Genomic DNA, 23,530 nt, shown 5'->3' with positions numbered 1-23,530 from the left:
CTTTGCATTTGTAACCTTGGGCAGGGTCTTAGCAACATGCTCGCATTGAACCTTTGATGTAAAGGAGAAGTACACAAGCTCACAACCCTCAGGAAGGCTTTCTTAGATAAGAGGTTTATGAGCAGACACAAATCCTCACTAATAATGCTACTGTGATTTTCTTATTTAAATCCAAACAAAGTTGTATTATCTTGGGCAGAGGAGACTACTGTTGTTTATGGTTAAGGATCCTTAGGTCAGTAGAATCACATGCAAACTAGATGTGACATTGTAGTAAGAAAACTGTAATAAGAGCTAGGAGCTTGCCTACTAATCAAGGCTTGAGACTGGACACTGCATGAAGTATTTGTAGGCATTTGAGTCTCAAGCATCACCAGCTCAAAATCAAACTGAAAAGGAAAGTTGGCAAATAAAACTAAATAAAAATAGTATTCTTGAGTAAGCATCAACATTGTATAAACAATACCATTACAATGCACTCTACTTGGTATAAATATATTGTTGGCTGAGTATAAAGAACATTGGTGGTGAATTCAAGTCCAAGCTGCAAAAGCAAAGACATTTACATAAAAACTAAGCAACCCTAACTGGCAAGAAAAGATATGTAGAGATTTTTGACTGAAATTACAAATTGATGCTAAAAAACTTAAAACCATAAGAATTTTTCTATAGAATAATAAAGAAGAAAGATGAAGAATCAAACACCTGAAGGATACAATGTTGATGCAGCTTCAGAAAGATCATCTGAAAGACATCATATGCTTAGGCTGAAGGAGCTTTGAGATTCATTACTACACTAGGAATGGGCTCATCTTCAATCTTCTGAAGACTGAAGATGAGCCCATTCTCAAGTGTAGTAATGAATCTCATATAATGGAACAAATAAATAACATCAATGAGAGTAACCATGCCATCTCTTAGCATTCTCAATATTTCCATTGGCACATAAAGAACTGGGCTACACTTCACAATGCCAAAACCTTGAGCAGAATTCACTGTGGGAAGAAGCAAGTTATGTTTCCTTGGTAGGTGTTAGCTAGCAATCATTTCATATAACATCTTATAAAAGAATTCCTAAAGCCAACCACATTTTGAAATGAGATAACAACTAATATATATCATTTCAAACTCAATTTATTTCTATTTGTGCATAAAAAATTTGCATAAAATGCCAAGCAACCCATCTACTTTAATATCAACATTTTCTCAGCAAAAACCCAAAAAATCTTACCTCAGCATTCCTTATTCATGATTCTAATGACGCAAAGTGGTCTTGTTGTTGGAAGATATAAACTAAAGTCTGAAGGATACAATGTTAGAGAAACTTTAGAAAGATCATCTGAAGGACATGATATGCTCATGCTGAAGGAGCTTTGAGGTTCATTACTACAGTCTGGAATGGACTCATATTCAATCTTCTAAAGATTGAAGATGAGCCCATTCTTGAGTGTAGTAATGAATCTATAACCTTGACACCCATCTCTTTGCAGACTTGCACACAGGCTTCAGAATACTAATGACACAATTCATTTTTCCATACTATTAGAGCAAAAATACTACTGTAGAATCCAAAAAAGTTAGGCCAAACAAGTAGATTACAAAATCATAAAATTGTGAACCATTACACACACACAAGAAGAATAGTACCTTGAAGCACTACTAATCAAATCTTCATTAATAGGTGGGCAACTTAAAAAAATCAAGCATATCGACTCTGGGAGGTCTTGATTTGTTTACCCCAAACTCAAATCAGATAATTGTCATCATAAAAATTGAAATATCTGTATCTTTCAAACGAAATTGAAGAAAACTAAACACATAATACTGATGAAAATTGTACCTAGAGATAGGTTGCCATTCTCTTAATGTTCTCAATGTATTCATGAAGTGGTACATAAGGACCTAATCCTGAGCGGTGAGGATCCAAAGAATCATTTCCACCAGAATATACAATGATTAAAAGGCCTATTGAACTACATCTTGGGTGAGCCAAAGCAATAAATATATTAGACTGAGAATATCCAACATTTGCATATAGAGAAACTGCAACACCAATCTCATAAAACCTATAAGGCAAGCATGAATCTCATAATCATAGGTAGTGTTACTATTTACAACCATTGAATAAATATGTTGACAAAATACAATATTTATAAATATATCAAACTCCATGAAATGCTATGCAGTAAAAAGAAGTAATAAAATAATTGTGCTAGAGGTGCATAGTTACATGAAAGATCCATTTTTACTTATGAACAAAAAGAAACAAATAATAAACAACCCAACATATGTAGTTTTTCTGCAACATGGTGTTAGTCCTTTCCCATTATCTTTTTTCGAACAATTCCAACGAATGCGTGCAGTTGTGATTAATCTAGGCAAGACCTACCATAAATTGCCTAATGGAGACCACACAAATCTGATATATAATTTGATAGCTGTAACATATGATCCATGAGAGAAATTTAGCTTAAAAGATGCACTTTCTAAGACTTCTATAAACTCAAGTTTGAGGATCCATGTAGTATCCATGGAAATATGTTTGTAAAACTACTATATTGCAACTGGAACAAATTCATAGTAAAAAATTTATAAACGAACTTGAAGAACATACTGACCACTCATCTTCACCATGTTGTCCAAATGAATAGCTTCAATAGCCATATGTTGAGATAAATGACTTTAATTGGCAAAATAACTGAAGATTTGCACCTTGACAAGTACCCCACATTTTCCTTGCACTATCGATCTACTATGAAACACATACATACTTCTTGTGGGGTGTATATGTGAAGCCTAATAGTCTTTCATTTATTATGTACAATTTATTATTGTTTCCCTCCAATTTAATAGCTGAAGTAAAAAGCTAGGCTGAATATAATAACACTGACACATCAAAGATACATAAATTGATTACAAAATCACCTTATTTGGATGCACATACATGCAACTTAAAAATTGGAAATGTGAACTTACTTCAAGTATTGTTAGCCATCAAAGCCACCAAGAGCATACAAAGCTCCACCCAAAACTGCTCCTACTAAAGCAAATCATTGCCAAAGTAGAGATCCAGAAAAACAAAACACCTAACATTTATATTAGCAATAAGTACAAACAGATTTAGTAAATAGGAAAAACCACAATCAAGGGAAAACAAAATTGAAGTAATGAAATAACTCCTCTAGAGATCACTAGGCCAAGGAAGGAGAGAGATACACACTCAACTATGCCAAGGAGGGACTTTGAGTAGAGCAATGCAAGCTTGCCCAGGAGAATCGGATCTATCATTCATTCTAACATGGAGTTTGAGTAAGCTAGTTCACATCAACAATGAAACATTTGTTAATTGATCATGTTTTGTTTACATTGGTAGTCCAACATGGAGTTTGTGTATGTTTTAATTCACAACAACAACGAAACATTTATTAATTGATCACGATTTCTTTATCTCTTACAAAAGTTTGAATTATAGATTGGAGATTATATAATATTTTTGAACCATCTAACATTGATTTATTACATAAAGTATTTATTTTTTGCTGAAAAATAAGTTTGTAAGACCTTTATTTGTCAAATCAGATGCAATGTCCTTATTAAAAACTATCTCTAAGAACTTTATTTGTAAAATCAGAAGCAATGTCCTTATTTCTTTATAATGCCTATACCACCTTGATTGAGAATTTGAAAATTTTATTTTTTTCACTGTAAGATGAATTTTTGGATTTAACTGAGTATACATTAACAGACTTGAATTAAAATTTGACTACTCTATAACTTTTAGAGCAGGTGGAAAGGTGAAAATGTTCATGATGCTGACATTACACATATTGGAAGGTCCATTTAAGTGCTTATGTCATGGACTTTGTCATTAAAACAAGTACCTTCAACTGTTTGTATAACATTTTTACCCACAATATAAAAATGGTCATTTTTTATCATACGATAAAGTTGTGGATTTAACAGACATGACCTTAAATTTATCTCCTATAATTCTTTCAGTGCATGATGAAAAGGTGAAAATGTTCATGGCGCTCACATTGAACATGTTGGAAGGTCCTTGTCAGACATGGGTGCAGTCCTCATAATAGGATTTCTTTCAAAGAAGTTTGTTGGCTTTAGTTCAAAAGCAGAAGAGACTATTGGCATGATTGGGTAGTCCTCTTGGCAAGGAAGATGATGGAAGCCCATTGTGTACTAGAGTGCACTATCCTTTTTCTCAATTGGGTGATCCCTGAAACAAAAAATCATAAAGAGCTTCATATAAAGATTGGGTCCCTTTTATAAATTGAGTCTAATAAGTTTGGTTATTAAAACTTAATAGAAATTTGGGGAAAGTGATTCTTACATTTCAAATTTGAGTAAGTTCAACTTATAGAAACTAATTCAATGCAATTCAATCTATATAAATACATTAATCTATTTGTGTCCATGAAAAACCCACTGTAAATGTATGAATTCCATGGTATTTAAACTTACCTATCAAACCATGTAGCCAGAGTATCATCACCTTGGCTTTGATAAGAATACAACTCACTAGCCCACTCCTCACTACAGTTGTATGGAGTTATCCATATCTAATACATGAAAAAGTGTTCAGTGCCATCAAGCGAGGTAGATTTCAACTTAATGTTTAGTTTTGATTCTAAATAAACTTCAATAGAAATAATGGACAAAAATAGGCATGGCCAACTACAGTGCACAATTTGGTTTTGGCCACATATACCAACATTAATTTCAAAAAATAATATAAGAGATGAAATTCAAAGTCTAATTGGGTTCATCCCATAGTTTTTTCATTTTATGATGGTGATATTGTTGTGACCATAAAGGCTCAAACTCTTGTTGGCTCATTATGATCATAGTTTTGTACCTTTAACAATCTAGTGTGCTAGTAGGTTTGAGCATCAATATTGATAATTGGGAATGAGGTTCATTGTTTGTGGCCTCACTGATTTATAGATCTAGGTCAAAAGCATTTCATGTTTCATGTATTGGAAGAGTATCATGCCAAAATCACTGGTCACCTTCAATGCTCTAATGTGCTTGCAGGTTTGAGCATCGGTATTGATAATTGGGGATGAGGTCCCTTGTTTATGGCCTCACTGATTCATAGCTTAGGTCAAAAACCTTTCATGTAAGGGAAGGGTGCCATGCTAGCATCACTGATTACTGAAAAATTTCACCAACATTTAAAAGAAAAATGAAATTCAAAGTCTGGTACAGACCTAGTTGTTAGTGAAGGAACCTCAGAGTTGAGGAGCATCATTGTGATCAAGCAAACTTGCGGTTGTGCCCCCAGGGACAATTTTGTATCATACTGGATTTCCTATCTTTGTATTCCTCAATGGATTGATCATATGAAACTTGGATGGATGATAGAGGTTCAACTTAATTTGAGCATCCTTCTCTGTTTTGGCAATGTGTATCTCTGCTGTCCAGAAACTTTTCCTTAGAGTTAATCCATCCTTCACCCTATGCTTCGCCATCTTCACCTGAACAAAGGAGTTGTCTCTACCATCAATATCCATGTCCAAGTAGAATGTCAAGAAATGTTCATGGATAACACCAATTATGTAAAGAATCTACAAATACCAAGAGAAAGAGAAAACCACAGGAATTTTCTCAAATAGTTTATAGACAACATACATATCTAGAATAGCAATCAACTCATTCATATGTGAAGGTAAAAATAATTAAACGATACAAAGAGAGTGAGGAGATGAGAACAAGGCAATTTCATTGATTCTGAGGCATTGAACTAGTTTCACTAGATCAAAAATAGCAACAAGAATCAAAGGAATTTCTCCTTTGTATTTAACTTTCAAAATGAGAAGGAACCTCTTGAAAATGAGGAATATGGAGCTTTTATTCCCCTTGAGACTGGTGAGGAGGCTTAAAATTGACAACATATTCTAGAAGAATGTGTGTATTCATGTGAGTTCTCCAAATAATGTAATGCTTTGGAATGGTGATATCGTTAATGCTGGAATCAAAATTTTCACAACTCAGATGAAATTGAAGAGAACCAAGAGGAACTTCCTCAACATTCCTCAAAATAACTTGGCACAACACAACATACTATTCCTCATTAATGTCCAAGTTTGAAAATGGAACACTATAAAGAATAAGCAATAATAGTAAGTCAAACATTCCTTATTAAATAAAGAATATGCGTATTAAAGGAAAGAATATTCTAGAATTCAAACATTTAAAAAAATCCCCACAAAGACATCATCTTTGAACATAATCTTTCATACCTCAGGTAGGAGCAATCTTAAGGAGCAAGATAAACACCAACACCATATGCTAGACCACCATTCATTAATCTATTATTGCTAAAACCATGTTTATAATTGATGATATACTTGTGAACATACAACTTCAAGTATCAATAGATAAGTCCCTAATTGAAAAATTTAGAACCATGTACTTCATAATTACCATAACAGAATAAGTAGACTCCAGCAAAAATACTAAGAAAATTTTACTCTTCGGATATGAGATGAAATAAGTACCTTAGTATCATCCTAAAAACTTCTCAACTATAAACATTAAAACAGATCACAAATCTTAAGACTCATAAACCCAAGGATGCAGACTGCTCTGCCAGTCAGACACACCCTCTGGAAACCACAGGGCAATTTCTTTCTTTTCACTTTCCACTACATCACTACCATGGATAACATTCCTGCAAGCATTGCATATTATTAGAACAATAGGATACAATTTTTTAAAACAATCCAAAAAATAGTTTCCCAAATTGTTATAAACATTGAACCTGAATCATTTCCTACATCAACTAGACATCTACAATTATACTTTTATGAACTTTTATGAATTAAAATCAAACACTTCTACTGGAAGTCAACATTAACAATAACAAAAAAATAGATCACAAATTGCACTATCAATTACACATAGACATCAAAAAACATGTCAAACATCTCTCGATTTTAAATATATTACTAATTTAATCACAACTAATTTCACTCATTGCAAATAATGCAAACTACATCATTAAAATTCATTACAAGTTTGAACACTTACAAACATCAACAATTTAGAACAACCCATTGCTATAAGGTATAACATAAACAAAACAAAGGGTTCATTCTAGTGGTATGATAGTCTAGCCAAAAGGGTATGGGATAGTGATGCTTTGATAGTCTAAATTATAACTTTCATTCATTGACTATAGATAGAAATATCAATTGGTATTCCCCATGAACAGTCATACAACAACCTAAAGATTCAATGCTTCTACATATTGGTGGTGATGACCTTGACAAAACAATCAAATCTAGGCAGGCCAACAGATTATGCAACATCTAATTACCTAATTGAACCCACAAATCCATCTAGTTATATTAAAATATGGGCAGGCTGTAGCTATATATCTATAAGGGAGAGTTACATATATCTTGAGACCTCCTCTTGTACCCCTATCCATCATCACCTCCCAAAAGAGGTTTATGATGTTAAGAAAAATGAATTTGTCAAAAAAATCATTGGCCTACATTTCATAGAGGAGAGACATGAAAGGAGGAAGAGATTGTGGATGAAGCAAAATGCCAAAAGAACAAAAAATGGAAAGTCTATGTGCAAAAAGAATCCCAATAAAAATGATAGAATAAAGAAGTCTGTGAAGGAAAATTCAGAAGTCTCGTATCATAAAAAAAAAATGGGCACAAAAAAGACAATTATATCAAAGAATTCAAACCCTTGAAGATCACAAATAGAAAGCATATATTAAGGAGAAAATACTGAATGGAGAACTAAAGTGCCCATAATGCAGCTTAGGACAAGTTCTCATCATTTGAGGAGTAAAACAGGTAGGTACCTGGGGAAGAATGAAAGGAGACAATATTTTGCAACATAGGAGTGATAGAGATAGAGTGGCATTTATCATGGAGTGCCCAATATACAATGATATCCACTCCATGTTTTGGGAGATTTTAGAAGGCACAATTCAGGTACTTTTGAAAAAATAGTGAGACATGATAGAAAACTTAGTGATCAAAATTAATTGTCCATGAACACACTTAAAGAAGCATACAATAGGCATGTATGTATTTTCAATCTCCTAAAGTGTAGTCATTCCTTGGCTAGTATATATGTAATGTTTGATAGTATTCCTTAGCTTGTTTGTATTGCAATTTTTGTATTCATTTGCAACAGTAAAGTGAGTTTCAATATAAATGAAATCCATTGTTAAGCGACCACTCTATGTCATGAAACTCTAGTTAAATTTGTACTACAATATTGCCTTTAACTTACAGTAGTTGGGTGCATATCATCTGTTTGTTAAAATGCTTGATTAATGAAACCATTTTTGTAATGAAGTATAAGGAGAGTGTTGTAGTGGCATGACCTTAGTGGCTTTGCTTAAGCTGTTTCTTTGCAAGACAACTATTTGATAAAATTTCCACCAGTTGAAGTACTCAATATCTGATTTATTCAGGTGGAGAATATTACAGTGGTGTTCAGTTATTTCCCTTGACATTGAGATCTGAGTATTTCTTGAAATTTTGTTACAGTGGCAATAGTAATTGATATTTGGGTTGCACATCAACTATTTGTTGAAATTCCTCTAGGCAGAAAATCTAAAATATTGTGTCAATTCTGGAAAAGATCATTACAAGTACCCTTTATTGTTTGTTGATTTGGACATGATCAAGCACTTTCTTAAGAACTTAAGGAATAACACTAGAGATCATTTTAGATTTATATAGTTGGGACTCTTCAATATCTACCAGTTTTGAAAAATTTAGGTGGATACTTTTTGTCCACTGATTTAGAACAATAAAGTGTGATGCATAGATATGACCCCATTCAATATTTTTACATTGGCAATTCTCTTCTCTTTTGTTAACCAATCCCTTCTCTCAATAATTGTGGCATCTGAGGCTTGACGTCTATTCTTAAGTTATTATGGTGTTCCTTAGTGCAACTCTATTTGAGCATAGGTTGTCTATATCTACAGTCTGATATTAGACAGTAATGACTAATTGCATATGTCCATTGCACTTATAAAATGATTTGACATTCATAATAGTTTGAGGAAATTCATGGTGTGTTCTATTTATCAATTTAGCTCTATGAGATCTGAGTTTAACTAAGAATAGATGAGTGTTAAATACTAGAATATGGCTATTATTTATCCCATGTATTATTCTGTGCATATGTAGTTGCAGTCAGCTGACAATATTATTTTATTTGATAAAATTATATTGTAACCATTCTGGTTGCTACTTCAATTGCTTCATGGCTAGTGCTCATTTGAGGAATGTTTATGGCATTACTAAATAGATCTTTAATCTATTTGATAAAAATCACAACAGAGTCATTGAATTTGGAGAATTTGTTCATGGTCTCAACATTTTCCATCCAGATGCATCCCAAGAGGTCAAGATTAATTGTAAGTACAGAAAGATGTCTCCTTTTCTATGTCATTCATCCCTTACTCCATACTTTCATATGTTGCACCATTTCGAAAATGAAAAAGCAACTTATGTTTATAAAATTGACAAGACAATTTTCTCTGGGATTTTACATGCAGTAGCTTTTAAACTTTACGATGTGAGGCAGACAGGTTATATTGAGCATGAAGAAGTATGATCTCTTTGGTGACAATTTTTAAGTTCATGTATGAACTTTGGAGATTCGAACTCTCCAAATGTAAATTATCAAACTAACTAGAGATTTGTGACAGCTTCAAAAAGAGGCCCCCAACTTTCTTTTATAAAAGCTTGCAAATCTTTTCAAATTTCATTAATTTTCTTGATGAATATTTTATTTTATTTTTAAAACAAATTATTTTTTGATGAATATTTGCATATTTCAATACAAATTTGTACAAAATTCTTGTAAATCTTGGAAAATAGTAGGTAAGTGCATTTATTATCATGGTGAATTCTTCCTTTAGAAAAACTAAATTTCTTGGAGAAACAAATTATTCACTTGGGATAACCATAAAATCAAGTGTTAAAAATATTGTGGGTCCATCATATTTCATATGATTGGTTGACATTGTTTTTCCATAAATTATTTTATTTTTCTACAATGTCAAATCAGGGACCTAGGAGCAGAAAACCTTGTGGGGATTGACTACTCTCTCATGGGGTCCAATGGAAAAAGCCTTGGAAAGCCCATATGGAAAAGTCAAAGTCCCTCAATAATGAACACAAACCAACTATTTAGAAAGCATTGGAGTGCATGCTAATTGAAAATGTTAGTTCAAAGCCATCTAGAGATGTTTATATGATGACATTTAGAGAAATAAATGAATCTATACATTTGATCATGCAAATAGAAGTGACCTCTCGATATATTAAACTGATATAAATCAGCAAAGGCACTTGCACATACAATGCAATTCATAAATTCTTCAAACATCAAAACTTTGAAAAGAATGAAGTTTTTTCCTCAAACCAAACCACTTGAATGATGATAGCAAAGCATAACTGAAATTACATCAATGTGATAGGCACAAAGGCAAATGAAAATCATTAAAAATCTGATGTAAAACTAATCAACAACAACAACCTTAAATAAACATCAATTAAGATACAAACTATGAGATTGTCTACAACTCTGACTGTATGGCTTCACCAAATCTCCTACAATTCTGAATACATTAACAAAAACACCTGCAAGATGAAAGTACTGCCAATTGTTCAAGTATTAGCTGATTGTGAAGTCTTCTTTAAAAAAGCACTGCGAATTGTTCAAGAAAATGTCCTAATTGTTGATGGAGTGAAAAGGGTTTGTTAAAATTTAGGAGAATAGGGGTAGCATCTTTCAATTTAGCAAAAAAATGAAGATAATGGCAGATCACAAAAGTGATTTTTTACTCAAAGCATTCAATGATACATTTAATGGTGCATAACTAGGAGACTTGCAAAAAGTAAAAGAAATAGGAAATTAAGTCTATGTAATGGGACTACAATTGGAGTTAGAAATTTCCTGATGGTGTTCTCTCCAAGCTGGAGGAATTAGATTCATATTTGTCCAAAGTGGGCCAGTCAGACTTGAAGCTTTTGAATTAGGCTTTGCGGCCCTCAATGCTCTCTCTTAGGTTCTATATATGTTTTTGGAACACTAGTGTGAAGTAAGACTTGCAGTTGCTTCTTGTTACAATGAGATTGTAAGAATAAAAGCTCATGTAGCCCCCTATATTGATGACATACTAAAGAAGGCTCTACAAGTGAAAGTGCAGTGCCCTTATGGGTTACATAATACTGAAGCCCTAACTTTTGGTGAGAGGGCTAAGATTTTAGAAACTATGGTAAGAACTAGATCCTTTATCATTATGTTGAAACTCAAGAGTGAAAAATGTATTCTTAAAATGTTTCAATGCTTCTTGAAAAAAATTAAAAAGCATCATTCAGACAAGGTGAGAGTTTGTATGCAAATCATTATGTCCTTAATCTTAAATGACAATGATAAGCTTCTATTAGACTTGTTGGCCATTTTCCAGAAGGAATGGGCTATATCACCTATAGCTATAGGGTTTCCAAAAGATTGATTGACCATAAAATTGAAACATTCCAAAAGCACACAACCAAAAATGAGCTAATTTCAATTCCATTTGGCTCAATTCCATTGCTGCAAGAGCTAGATTGAACCAACCATTACCAAAAATAACATCCACCATAGCTTGAAGAAATAAAATCCTCACTAGAAAGGAAACTAAATGGATCCCATGAACCTCTTGTGGTACAACCTTAACTTTGAAGGTGAGGTGAGTAGCGATAAAGAGGTTGTGGGAGGATTAATCTACAATGGCAGGAGTTTCCTTCTAGATGTGTATGTCTATCCTTTTAGGGACCATACTATCAATAAAGTGGAGGGTATGACCCTCTTGTGAGGGTTGAAATTTTCCCTTGAGTTGGGATGCACAAAATTGGAAATTGAGGAGGACTCTAAAATCATTATTGATGTGGTTAAAGGTTTTTCTAGGGTAGGGTGAAATGTGAATACTATCCTCAATGACATCCTTAACCTTCTTTATAATTTTGATCTAGAGAAAGTAAAACATGCCTATAAGAAGGGGAATTCATTGGTAGATTCTATGGTTGTTTTTGGTCTATTGTCTATCAGCTTGAATTGTTGGAGGGCAATCAATCTTGTTCCCAAGACTACCCAAAACCTCATAAGGTAGGATCAGGGTGTTGCCAATATTGGTGATTGTGATATTTAAACTTTATAGATAAGGATATCTTAAACCTAACATGATGGGGCCTTGCCTCCTTGGAGTCATATTTTTTAATATAAATTTTATCATGGATTACTCGTTCAAGATGGATGTTGATTAGGATTTCGTTTCCATGGGTTGGTAGAGTTGGACTCACACTCATAACCTTGTTCTACGTACTACTCATGATGGTTTCACCATATGCATGTGACCTCACCTTTTCACCTTTTTTATTAGTGTTCTCCAATAGATTTGGGTGGGACTACTATATAGCTTTTTATTGTGAGTAATCTTTCACCTCTAAATTTTAATCTTTATACTATGCGGATGAGGTGGAATTGCAATAAAATACTCCTTCAGATTAATTATAAAATACTCCTTTCTAGTCAATGACTTCACTTACAAAATAATATCTTTTAAGTATTTGTATAACTCAACCTTTAACCTTAATTATTAACCAACGATGTTATTCTTCAAAGACTTTACTATTCTTGCTATGAAATTTGATTCTTGATATTGATCTGATTAGGATCTGGGACTTTTACAGAGGAATGCTTAACATTATTTCATAAAGTAAAATTTCAAAGTGTTAATTAGCAAATTAACACAACTTAAATGCTTAAATGAACAAAGCATAAAAAGGTAATGACTGAAAGAAAGAGAGTAGAGACATAAGACAAAACACGATTGATAACAAAGTTCGTCGGGGAAGGACTACGTCTCCGGGTCCAACTCCAATAGGGGGACCGATCCAATTTGCTCCAAAATCAATTACAAGTGTTCAAGATCTTCCCTTCAAGCACAATTGCAGCATTACTCTCCAATGTGCAAGAATAATCATCAAGTCTCCAAGATCATAATCTCCTTCTCATCACCTGGATGCTTTTCCAAAGCCTACTACCCCCATTTTATACATCAAATTTAGCCAAAAATGGGCTAAAACAATTAACCAACATAATCTCCCATTTTGATTACATATTTCGAATTTGCCCCTTTTACCATTATTTTGTTATGATTTGACACCAAAATTAGGGTTTTCTTTCAACAAATACCCTTAATTAAATAGGCTTGGGTGGATTTATTATGAATAGATAATAACTCTTCCCTTAATATTACATATGCCATAAATAGCCCATTGGTTGGCCTTAATTTTAGGAGGCCAATGATTAGGAGTTCAACTCCCATTATCTCATTCCTTTGATTCGAATTAAATAGCTATTTTAATTCGAATTTGAATGTTTTCCCTCTCTTTATGATTTTGTGATGTCATGCTGACATCATCAAAATCCATACTTTTGCTTGAATTTGAAACCATCATAACTTTTATATCTGATCTTCGTTCTTGATGAAACGAATGCCATTGGAAAGCTTTTGACGAGCTCTTTCATTTGGAATCCATTGTCAAATACTTTTGAGATGATTATTTTTTCACCCTTTTATGGCCTCTAGTCCCAATTTGACCAAACTTTGACTAGTCATACTTTTTGCACTTGAACTCCAATTTTGCTCGTTCGAGTTATGTTGGAGTCAAAATTGTGAACACTTTGTAATGATGTTGATTCTTGGAGCATTCGGGACATTTTATTTTTCAGTAATTTTTTATCCCTTGGATCAGATATTGAGTATACAAGATGACATTGACAGATTTCTCAATTGTAAGATACAATATGGTCTTAAACTCCTTACGTTCACTTCCTTGACTTGACATTATAATTCTATATTCAACATATGGTTTGCAGGTGTACATGGTAGATATAATCTTGTAATGTTCCCTATCCTAGTTATATGCTATTTGGGATTCACTTCTCTATATGCTTCTCTCGATATAATTAATATCCTTATACTTATCCTCTTTAAATCACCTTGTTGATTAAATCACTTTTTCTAAAATATAGGTAATCCACAATTGGTGTTTCCACTGAGTAGATATTATTACCTTTTTTTTTTCAAGTATAGGTTTTCTTTGTTAAATAATGATATAATGATTCTTCTTGTAACTATTTGTTATCTATAAATAATTCTCTAAGTTCATAATACTCAACTCTCTATTCTAATATTAATATATGATGTAAATAAATGCCCCATGATTGTCATTCTATATTCTTTGGCCCCTATAGAATGTATGGTATTAATATCTTTTTAGTATTTTGCCTTAAATTCCTACTGAATGGACAATGTTTTACTATGCTATAGCTGATGATAATGTCAACACTAATTTGGAAGATTAATTGATGACTCTATTAGATGGTTAAATCAATCTTCAAAGATTATTTCTATGTTCGTCTCCTTACCATCTGTGCTAGATACTCTGTAACAACCAATGGTTTGATGAGCCTCCTCCATTATTTGTAGACTCAATAAAACCATAATTCTGGAAGAAGATGTTTATAGTAACATAATGAGTTAACTACAAAATTACTGAGCTCATATTATACTAGCATTGGCTATTTGGGTCTTTCGCTGGCATAGCCCACTAAAAATCTGAACGAGTCCTTCCTGACCAGTTCCCTATTCTCTATTCTTTGAGAGCATTGTGTTTGATGTTGTTGAAGCCAAGGTCCAAGGAGAAAACTTGTTATCCTCCATCAAGAGCCTATGTTCAAACTTTATGAGCTTCATTGCACCCTATGTCCCCCTCTAACCACCAATGTTCTCTCCATCACCAACCAAAAACCTAAACTTTCTCCCTCAATGTGTTGCCCTTTAGAGTCTAAAATTTAAAACACTATAGATACTCCCAATGTGAGCTATATTTCTTCTAGTGACTCCTATATCCTAGATACCTCAAGTGCTAAAAATTGAAGAGAGGCCTTGTAAGCCTAAGAAACATGCTTGGACAAAAAAGCCAAGAAAATGGTCCTTGACCTTCACTATGATATTGATGAGGACACTCAATAGAAACAAACATGTTTCTTGAGTAGGTTGGCTAAGGAAAGGGGTAAAAAAGATATCGAAGACTTGGCTAAAAAAGAGGAGGCATTGTGGAAAGTGAAAGCAAAAATTTTGTTAAGAGTGAATCAGATGACTCTTCCTATAAGGAAAACCAAAGCCCCATGAGGGACCCTTCCCTAAACCCTTCTATCAATCCCCCTCCCCTCACCAGTCCATGTAGAATACCTTCTACTTCAAGCCCCACTACAAGCCCCCACAATGTCTCCCCTATTGAACCTAAGCAATGTTGTAGTTGATAGTTTTAACAAAGGAAAGACTAGTGGTCACTTCATGAAATGCTGCAACTCTTCTTATTCTCACTTATACAACCCAAGCTTCATGCACCAACCTTGGCACAAGGTGATCAAGCAACCCCAACCTTACTAACATCCAAGGGAACCCAAACAAACATCAACACACCCAAAAAAAATCAGGTCTATGGCAAACCTGTTGTTAGCAGTCATAAGGTAAATTGCAACACTTGACTCTTATACCATACACACAACCAAGAATGCAATTGGATCCTCCAAGACTCCCAAGCACCAAGGATAGTTTGGAAAAACTCCTATATGACCAAAACAAGTTGTAACAAAGGTTGGAAACCCTACCAACCACTTACCAAGCAAATTGCTACAACCAACCAAACAAGCACTTAGGTTTCTTAGCACTGTTTTCCACCAATAACTCAAAATGTTTACAAAGGACCAGGAAAAAAAAAGACAAATTCAAACACCCTTTTCAAAGTGCCAAAAGACTCCAAAGTTTCAAAACCTAACTCCACTCCAAGATACCCTAACCTTAATCTTGCACATAGGCCTAATTAACAACTTTAGGCTTGGTCTACAATGAAAAGGTTAAAAATATGGGCACATGGATCAATTATTCAACTTCAATGTGTCCTCCTAGTCAAATTTAAGATGCCTTGCCTCCACACCAAGTCCCAAACTCCTTTTATCACTCTTAACTCATCAAATTGCAAAAACAAGGTCTAATACATGGGTCTTCTTAGACCTAGGGCTTGCTCTTAAAAATGCTTACTGCAATCTCCCGCCTCAATGTTTTTGACATTTGATAATAAAATGCCCTAGTTTGCTCCATACCAAATTGGAGAAAATTCCAATGGTGGGAATTCAAACTAGAGCCATTCCTTTGTCCAAAACCCTTGTTTTGAGGGTTTCACAGGAAGCAAGGAAGAAAAATATATAACTTGCAAATGAAATCAGATCTCTCCTTGAAACCAACGCCAAAACTTCATAAAATTCAACCTCCAACTTTTCAATACAAAACAACCACCGTACAACCTTCAAGAGTCCATACAATACGGAAAAATAGTCAAAAAGGCCCAGAAACAGTAGATTTTATTAGTTTGAAAGCAAGTACAATGGTTAATAAACCAATACCCTATGACCAAAATTTTAAAGGAACAATAACGTGCAATTAGACTTCTTGATGTATAAATTGGGTCTTAAAAATTTCAATTTCCTTTGGGGAAAGTACTTATTTGATTTTGAATACTAATATCGTGGAGTTCGTTTCAAATCATATAGTGTCTTTCCAAGTGACATACCATGTGTTCCTTTTCTTTTCTCACAAAATTGGGTTTTCAGATCTTCATTTAGGAATGTACCTCATATCTATTTGGTGGATATTCCAACTATGATTGGAAACAAGCACTGTCAACATTCTAATCATAATTATCTTTGCAACTAGAGCAAAGATTCCTCAATCTTCAATTTGTTGCTCTTTAGCTACTAATCTTGATGTGTTCTTGTCAATTAAAAAATTATTTTTAAACTTGATCTTAATACTTTTTATAATCAATGTCTTTCTTTCCAATGTCTATCTCTTGACTCAACACATTTTTTCATTTTTCTTTCCTTCTTGCTTCATCATAAATACTTGGTTCACAAGCACTTATGATGTTCTTCTTGCTAAGATTATGAAGTGGACAATGACTTTCAATCTAGATAATCAATTTCTTCTCTTCCTTCTATAGATTCAATGGGACTTTCAAAGCTTGGCTCAACTTTTTTGGGTAAGTGTGATGATATGTAGTGCACTATCAATTTTCTCTTCAATGAAAGGATTAGCACCTCTAATTTTCAAATGGCGATCAACCAGAACTAGCTAACAATCTAACCTTAAAAATACATTTTATGCCAAATTCCAATCACATTTAAAGACATTTAGCTATTGGAAAATGGAAAGATTATGTCTTATTTCAGATATGCAATAAAATGGGCAAGAAATGTGGAAGAACGTTAAGTTTTTATCCACCAAAACATGAGTAAAATTGTATAAACTGAATGTATTTTTAAAAATAATGTCAATTCCCTTCAAAAGAAATATTTTTCATGCAACTCACTTGCTGAAGATGTTTCATGTTTAGCAACTCTTTAATCACAGGATCCATAATAGTTGGAAGCTTTGACCTGTCTCTTAGCTGTGGCTTGGCTTGTAGAAACAAAAATTTTATTAGTATATGCATCTCAACATTTAAAAAATGCATCAAGCAATTCAGGTCAGTTCCAATCTATAAATTAACTGGCATTTTTTTCTTCTTTAACATATTCAACAATCAAGTACAAGGTTTTTTAGTTTGGACTCTACCCTGATGAGCATTCCCTTACAATCAAATTTACTTACTTTGGCATTGTAGTTTTCATCAAGGAGAACACCTGATGATTTCATAATGAACACATTTGAGTCCATGGTTGAGGTAAGAAATATGCAAGTTTTCCATAATGAACACATTAAACAAAATTTATCCATGAAAAAAGAACAATTCTATTGGCTCAAAGGAAAAAGATTAATAACTGTTTAACCATATAGCCTTGGCAATAGTTCTCAAGAACTAATAAACAATAATTACCTAAATTTCTTACTTCTTTGACCGACATCTCTTCTAGCAATGTCGTGACTCCTCTACCTCTATATAAACTTTACACTTTGACCATTGATGATTTGGTAAGAAATCAAATCATATCCATCATTCAAACAATATAGAACTTTCCTGCAATACTAAACCATGTATCTTCCACACTATTGAAAACGTTGTCAACACGGTAAAACTAGCCACCTTGTAGCTCCTAGTTTTCAATACTAGAAGGTGACATGCAAACAAGGTAAAACAAAACAATACTAGTGCTTGAATAATATGAAGCAAAATAAGACTTTTGAGTATTTGGGTCATCTCAACTATCATATCCTCCATGTTAGACAATGTAAATTAATCATTTGATACTGATAAAATGGTCAGTAAATAGTCGCTCAACACCCAATTTAGTCAACTACACAACCATTCACTTTACCATCCACCATGAATGTTGCATCAAACTTTGACCAACAATACACTTCAAATTTATTATGTATTTCTATATATTGGATGAATTAGTAATGCAATCTCCAAGCTCTTTTATAGAGTTTCTCCTTTGTGCCTTGTTTTCCAGCATGGTATCAGAGCCGATGGTTTTGGTGATATTGGTAGATGTCATTTTGTCTAAAATTGCTTACATTTGTGGATACTCTGTTAAGGATGGTGCTGAAAGGAGGCAGCCATCAAGCAATCTAAAATTTTCTCAGTCAAAGGAAACCATTGTTTCAAGTTAGTGTTGAAGCGGCTGATTATATATCTTTTTGTATGTGCAGATCACCACTTTCTAAAATAAGGAGAAATAAGAAATCAAAAATAGTTGCCAAAGTTTAAATCTATTGACATACTGAATGGTGCTATCACTGGTTGAGCATTATAAGCTATTATCAATCATTGGCTTGTTGATCACTTTAATGTCATAAAAATTTGGGGTGTTCCAATCAAAAGGCTCCAAAAGAATACTTCCCATTTTCTTTTTATTGAAATGTGAATCCAAGATCAATGTGTCATCAATGTATTTCTTTGAGAAAGTCCTCAACCTAAACAACATCATGTTTTTTGTTCTAATTTAGCAATTCCTCCATAAGAATGCATCAAAGTCATCTTGACAATCTGCTTATAAATCTTGAAGGCAAGGGAGGTGACCACCATAGCTAGTGGTAAATGTCTTGTTTAACTTACCTCTTGGTGTCAAAATTGAGCCTCAACAAGTAGAACTTTCTCAATTTAAGGATTTCCAATTTGGCACTTGCATCTTTAGTAGTTGCCAAAGTGCACTTGTATCCTCTACATGATAATGAGAACCCCACAACTTTTACCTTTTCTATGGAAAATAAATTATGTGCATCCATGATTTACTTTTAGAACTCAAGCATGATGATTTGATCACTATAATGTTGAGGTAGTAGATAGGGATGTCATTAGAACCCATACACATGGATATAGGTGTGTCACTAACTCTTTATGAACCACATCCCCCATGGTTTGATAAAGGTTTTCTCCTTCTTGGACAATTAAAATATGGGGTCCCCTTGTAGGCATATTATTGTGTTGTATAGGAATGTACCATTAGCCTTGCAAAATATTGCAAAACATATTTCAAAATGGAGCCCCCATGTGGTCTTTAGTCTCCAATGCTTCATATTGTCAACACAAATCTATCATCCAAACTACTTAAGATGTCATATAAAAATTGTGAGTCTACTAAAACTCTTTTAGTTGTCAACCAATATTTTCAAAGATCATTTGTGCCTAGTCAAAAAAGGTAGTATATTCAATAATGTTGAGATTAGATAATACATCCTTGGGGAATATTCTTTCACATTTAATTCCATAAATATGCAACATAAAATAATGATGATCCCTTGGATGGGTAATATGACTTTTTTCCTAGAGATAGTGGGTGAGGAGGATTATCCACTATGTGTTCACTTATCACTTGCATTCATGCTCCATGGATTGATACTCGCTAAGGGTAAAGACCTTGTTGTTCAAAGTCATGTACTTTCTTCTAGGAGTCCGGAAGACTATGGTTGTGTTGATAGAATCAAAGGCAACAATGATAGTATTGTCTGGTAGGGAACAAAATCATGTAGCTGGTGAGTAATTATTGTCCAAGGTGTTGCTGATTTTTGGATAGTGAATGGATGTAGGAAAGAAGCATTTCTAAACTATCCTAGACTAATAAGGTTGGTATAGTATTCCTATTGAGAAACATTTCCTTTGTGTACATCTTCTTTGATTTCCTCTTAAGTTGCATTCTTTGATGTCTATGTCCATTAGAAACCAAACCAAGTTCTCTATCTTCAACACTTGGAGCACATCATCCTTCATATATTTCATTGTTAGCACTACCTTTTCAAACTCTTTGTTCAACTTTTCTCTTCTTTCCCATGGGTTTGACGATACTTGTGTAGGGTTTCTGCTGGTGTGGATGATGAGGAAGCTATGCTCTTGACTCTATCTTTTCCTACAAGATAAAATTTTATTAGTATACAAAGCCAACACAATCTCAGTAAAACCCAAATTGAATTATTACTTGTGTCCAAGCCTCAGAGTTTCTAATTACTCATTCACAAGTTACTTAACGAGGATTAAGGAAACTTGAAGCTTTGGTATTTAAATCCATAATATGTTCTTAGGTAATTGATGTTGGAGTAGGATTAAAGAGGAAAATATTCCCCCAAAAGATAATCACTTGATGAACATTATAACAATGGCTTGGGTATGCAAAAATCATTTCTTTAATACCAACTGTGAGAAAAAGAGTTAGTTGTAGAATGAGATCATAGAACCTAATGATCTAATGTCTAGTTTTGAATAAAGGGTGTCAAACCAAAACTAACAAGGGTACTTCTGATGTGTGACCTGTTATTGGGCCAATGTTAAAGAGGGTTTCAAGGGAAACCCTCTTTTCAACTACAATTTTGGACAATGCACTTAGGTGGGGGAGTACTTCAAACACCAAGGCAAGGATCATGAAAGGCCAAATTAGGGCATCAAAAGATAAGCTCCAAGGGAACTTCCTTCTACACATTTCTAACACAAAAATCACTAACCTTTCAAAAACCCTTTCAAAGATATGCCCCAAAGGTGTCTTAGATCCAAGAGGAAGAAGCCCAAAAACAAGACCAAATTTAGGCAAGGTAGAACACTCAACAACCTATGACTAGGATACACACCAAAGGCAAATTGCCTATGAGTGAGGAAATGGGAGGAAATTTTTGCCTTGTAAAAGAGGTGTTTTGTTCAATGCAGTTCTGCAAGCATTGGACATCTATGAAGCAATCTTCAGGGGGTTTGTGTGTTGAAAGAAAAATTTGAAGCATCTCCTTCAACTGGCCTTCTATAAATGGGCAGTATGGTGCAAGATTGACAACTAGAGTAGGGGACACAAATGGCATTTTGTGATAGTAAAATGTGCAATGTAATTCAGTCTAATGGCATTACACCAATGGCATTACCGGTGGAAGGCTTTAGATTTTTAATAAACCTCATGAAAGAAGAGCATGCCATATTTAGTGTAAGTGCCTAAGCATGAGACAACTCAAACCACTGGAAGAAATGAAATAATCAACCAAACATATGAAAACATAAAAAATGTATGAGGTAAATACCAGTTTAAGTGCAAAAAGTGCTAGATTCAGAGCCGGGTGTGAGAGATGGAGTCCAGTGTTCCAGATGAGGAACCAGTGGCGAGCAAGCAAGAAGCACTGGCATGGGTCGACCCAAGGTTCTATAGCTCCAACTACTTCACGCGCTCAATGTCAATGAAATTGAAAACAATTTTGCATGTTAAAGTTAAGCCCATGTTGGTCAAAATTTTGACCAACACAAGCTTAGATTTTTAAAAACAAGAAATTTTTCCTTCTACAATCCGACCAATCAAAACCTTATTAATTGATGGTCAAAATTTTTGGTCAAAAAATGACCTCAAATGTACTACTGTATCAATGTTTGTTGCTCAAGCCAAGCACAAACATTATCAAAATCTTTAGCATTGAGGACAATATCAAGAGAGGGATTACCTTGTGGAACACACTGGGAATGAATTTGCGCAAACATTTGTTCAACGGAGCCATTCTCACCAAAAATAGTAGCTCCAACACCAACATCAACTGCTAGGCCAAAGAAGGCTGAGGCCATAATAACCTTAAAATATTCTCACAACAAATGTGATATGACACGTGGCAAGAACAAAAGGATTCAGAGGAAAATTGTACGAATCTTGCATCTACACATTTAGAAATAAGCTCTTGATAAGAGCTATTTGAGTGTAAAACAAGGCTTGAACATTCTCCTTCTTAGCCTCCTCTTGCTATCTTATCATTGGCTATGAAGGCATTGTAATTAGCTACCTCTGCTAATTCAGTCTAATGACATTACACCAATGGCATTACCGGTGGAAGGCTTTAGGTTTTCAATAAACCTCATGAAAGAAGAGCATGCCATATTTAGTGTAAGCGCCTAAGCGTGAGACAACTCAAACCACTGGAAGAAACGAAATAATCAACCAAACATATGAAAATGTAAAAAATGTATGAGGTAAATACTAGTTTAAGTGCTAGATTTAGAGTTGAATGTGAGAGATGGAGTCCAGTGTGCACTGGCATGGGTCGACCCAAGGTTTTGTAGCTCCAGCTACTTTGGACGCTCAACGTCAATGAAATTGAAAACAATTTTGCATGTTAAAGTTAAGCACGTGTTGGTCAAAATTTTGACCAACATGGGCTTAGATTTTTAAAAATTGAAATTTTTCCTTCTACAATCTGACCAATCAAAACCTCATTAATTGATGGTCAAAATTTTTGGTCGAAAAATGACCTCAAATGTACTAGTGAACCATGGTTATTGATGTAGTTAAGAGACAATCCCGTACTTTCAAAACAATATCTACTGTAAAATTAATAGATGGGCTTCATATTTGACCTGCTTTCATTTTTGAAAGTTACTAAAAAAAGTAAAGTAATCCATATATAATTATACAAAAAAATGAAGAGGCCCTAGATCATATGACTCTTCAAACAAAGTGTCATTATTCTAAGTGCTAAAAACAATACAAATTACATGTTTTTATAGATCATCTTTCTTGAACAACAAAACTAAATAACTATCAATAACATAAATACTATTCAAAAAAATTATCTCAAGTATACAAGATTATCAACCTAATCCTTGCACCCTTTTGCATGTACAATAAAGTATATGCAAAGCTCACCTCACATGTGTTTCTATCAAGCTTTGAAGAGGTGACCTCACACTTAAATCTGTCATCCAAATTGGTATTATTTACTATTCAAATTTTGACAATAGTTTCATTTCATTGTAATGGGCTTGAAATATATGATTCAAATTTTTTAGGCACCATTCCCTTCAAATATTTCCTGCCAATGTAAATTAATAAAAAAAAATCCTTATTACGATCAGCTTTCTTGGAGATATTCACAAATCGTCTTTGATATTCACAAATCGTCATGGAGATCACAAGTCAGTCATTTTCCATGCCCAAATACATTTCGTATTAATAAAAA

General features: G+C 33.8%; 1 pseudogene; it reads right to left on the bottom strand.

Annotated features, from left to right (window-relative positions):
* Positions 1-4,032: 4,032 nt before the first annotated feature.
* On the bottom strand, positions 4,033-22,145 carry LOC149553575 (amine oxidase [copper-containing] gamma 1-like; annotated as a pseudogene).
* Positions 22,146-23,530: the final 1,385 nt, after the last annotated feature.

Source organism: Cupressus sempervirens, chromosome 6, assembly GCF_028749045.1.
Source record: "Cupressus sempervirens isolate cs-2001-9-10 chromosome 6, ASM2874904v1, whole genome shotgun sequence".
Taxonomy (NCBI): domain Eukaryota; kingdom Viridiplantae; phylum Streptophyta; class Pinopsida; order Cupressales; family Cupressaceae; genus Cupressus; species Cupressus sempervirens.
Note: the sequence above shows the minus strand (reverse complement) of the source record. Positions and strands in the feature narration are given on the sequence as shown.